Below are 3,173 nucleotides of genomic sequence, written 5' to 3'. Positions count from 1 at the left end.
CAAGTAATGCATGCTGAGAGACAAGGTCACACACTGATCAGAGCTGAGTTAGAACACAGCTCTTTTTATTTTTTATTTTAGAGAGAGAGAGAGAGAGCCCATGTGAGTGGCTGTCTCTTAAGCTGACTCCACACTCACCCCAGAGCCCGACGTGGGGCTTGATCCCACAACTGAGAGATAATGACCCAAGCCGAAATCAAGAGTTGGTCACTCAGGGGACTGAGTCATTCAGGCGCCCCTAGAACACAGTTCTAATCCAGTTCATGGATGGTTGAGAACATAAACAGGAAAATAATATAAACTAAAAGATAATTATGAGCCAAAAAGAAAAGATAAATTCAAAACTGATTCAAAACCAAACACCAATCCAAATCCACTAACAAACAAATAGATGGAAATTAAATGAGAAAAATGCATAAATTGAAATGCAAATTTCAGACAGTAAATGTTAACAGGAAATCCATTTAAGCTGTCCACTGATCTGGAGTTGTTACTGTCAACAGTAGGAACCCTAGTGGGTCATGATTCTGAGGAGAAAGTGATTACGTATTGGGAAAACAAGGTTAGAGACAAAACAATAACAGAATGCTGTGGTTTGTGTTTGACACAAAGTCAGAAGTGGGGCTATAGCCTCATTTTTGGTGAAAATCACCAGGAAGAATAAACAGGGAGAAAAGAGTTCTTGCTCTCTTTTCCACAAAAAAGTAATAAAACGCCAGTAACAAGAAAAACAAAGTAATTGAGAGAATTCCTGAGCCCAGATAAACTTGCAGTTTGATTGAGATGAGGTGCGTACCCAGACCCGGTTGCTCCAGAACAAGGCCCTTCCGGAAAGCAACTGAGGACAGGTACCCTGTGGTGTTTGTTGTTGGCAGGGCAAGAGGTTGTAAGGACTCAGAAGACAGAGAAGAAAGGTTTCACTGTAAGACTTTCAGCCTGAATATCTTCAGATGGTGGTTCTCCTCCACCATCTGCCTTCTCTGCTGTATCCCCTTGGGCTAGCAGTATGACACTAAACCTTGGGGGCTTGTGCCCCATACTCATCAGGCAAATAATGAAGATCTTTCCTGAGAACCTTTCAAATTTCCGAGTTCAATTACTGTGGGTGCCTGAATCAGGTTGCTGCACAGTAAAGACCTATTTTACTGAACACTGTCAGTTCAATTCATAGTTTTCCCCAGTATCTCCCAGCCATGGCTTCCAAGAGGCCAGAGTCAAAGCTGCTCTAGGAAGATGAAGGAAGTGCCTCTGCAATATTTAAGTCAAATGTTGGGACTCCAGGACAACAAGAAATGAAACATGAGCAAAACTAATGGAATATGATGTGGACCTTACAGTAAGAGAATTTTGCTGGTAGAATTCTCAGCTACAAGAAAACATAGAACATGGTTTGGGTTCAAATATTTTACTAGTAAATCTCACAGATCTAGACTTTCACTCAGATTTTCTTTTTCTTGATCAGCGCTGTCCAAAATCGTATTAAGTATCTAGGAACAATGTACCTATGACACAGCATCAGCCTTGAAAACTCAAAAACAGCAAGTTATAAAACTGGATAAGTTGTATAGTAGAAAATTCTTCTCCTCAAGGCCATTCGCCAGAAACAATTTTGAACCTGGAGGAAACCTTAATAGGAGACCCAGGTTTAGGGTAATAGTACCATCTGATAATAGGAGGCACAGGGCCTTGGAAAGAGGCCAGTGCAATGAGGGGCCTTAAAGTTTGAGGTTCTTTAGCTTCACGGTACATCTATGTCAATGAATCACAATGTAATTCATTTAAATAGGTGTTTATTGCATTGCATCGATTCACAGATTTTTCAACCTGAAAATATCAACTGGCTTGTCCATTGCCGTATAGCTAGTTGGTGGAAAACATCAGGAATTAAGCCCAGTGTTTTGAACATCTATACCTGCTATATCTGCAACTATTTTGTATATCCCCCTAACCATCCAAAGGACTTCATGCTTTTGGTTTTGGGCAGCCAATAAAAGGTCTTAATCATCTGGCATCTACAAAGAGAAGAAACACTTCTAACATTTAGAAGTAAATGTACCTAGGACTTAGTCCAGACCTAAATGAAAGCCAGTGGGTGATATATTGCACCATATGTCAGTCTGGTAACAGCCTGATTCTCTCCTGCTTGTGCTCATCGTTGTTCTCCCTTTCTTCCAGAATCAGGTGCCAGGGCTAATTAAATTACTGATTAAAGCCCAAGGCATCACTAGGAGTTCAGCTAGTAAGCTGGCTGAGTATAAAGCACAAAATAGCTCCCCCTATTTGATTTCTAAAAATATGGATATTAAATTGGTAGAGCCATCTCTTATACTCCCCCAAATAATGCATTTATTTATCTATTCATTCAAGATTCTTAATGAGTGCCGTGGGATGTGGGACATTGATCTCTCCCCTCAAGGAAATTGTAATCCATTTGAGGAGATAAGAAATGATCTCATTAAAAGAATTTAAGGTGGAGCAAGTGTAAGCAGAGCAGAGGAGGAGAAAGAGAGCTTTCTCAAGGTGGATTTGATCCAGGCAGCCTTTATGGAGGAGGCAGAGGTTATAAGCCTCTAGAAGGAAATAGGCACAAAGACCTCTTGATCTTGCCAGCTCTTGATTAAATAAAGAAATATCTCAGTGACACTGATGAGTAGGCATATTAGCCAATTGCTTACAGACTTGTTAATTTTTTTTTAAGATTTTTAAAAAAAAATTTTAATGTTTATTATTTTTGAGTGTGAGAGAGACAGAGCATGAGTGGGGGAGGAGCAGAGAGAGGGAGATACAGAATCCTAAGCAGGCTCCAGGCCCCAAGCTGTCAGCACAGAACCCGACGCGGGGCTCAAACTCACAAACTGCAAGACCATGACCTGAGCCGAAGTCAGCATTAACTGACTGAGCCACCCAGGTACCCCAAGAAATTTTTTAAAGTAATCTGTATACTCCACGTCGGGCTTGATCTCACAACCCTGACATCAAGAGTCACATGCTCCACTGACTGAGACAGCCAGACACCTGGGACTTGTGATTTTCTGAAGTTTCCCCAAAGTGGAAGATAAGATTATTGGGGACCTAGCCTCCTCACTGCATGCAGGCCCCTTGAAGCAAGGTTTGGGCCTGACAGATAGATGAACATTTCTTCAGAGGCAATGGTTTGCTTAGAATAGTGGCTA

This window comes from Crocuta crocuta, unplaced genomic scaffold, assembly GCF_008692635.1.
Source record: "Crocuta crocuta isolate KB4526 unplaced genomic scaffold, BGI_CrCroc_1.0 scaffold102, whole genome shotgun sequence".
In the NCBI taxonomy this organism is placed as follows: Eukaryota; Metazoa; Chordata; class Mammalia; order Carnivora; family Hyaenidae; genus Crocuta; species Crocuta crocuta.
The sequence above is the reverse complement of the archived record's forward strand: the minus strand, read 5'-3'. Positions refer to the sequence as shown.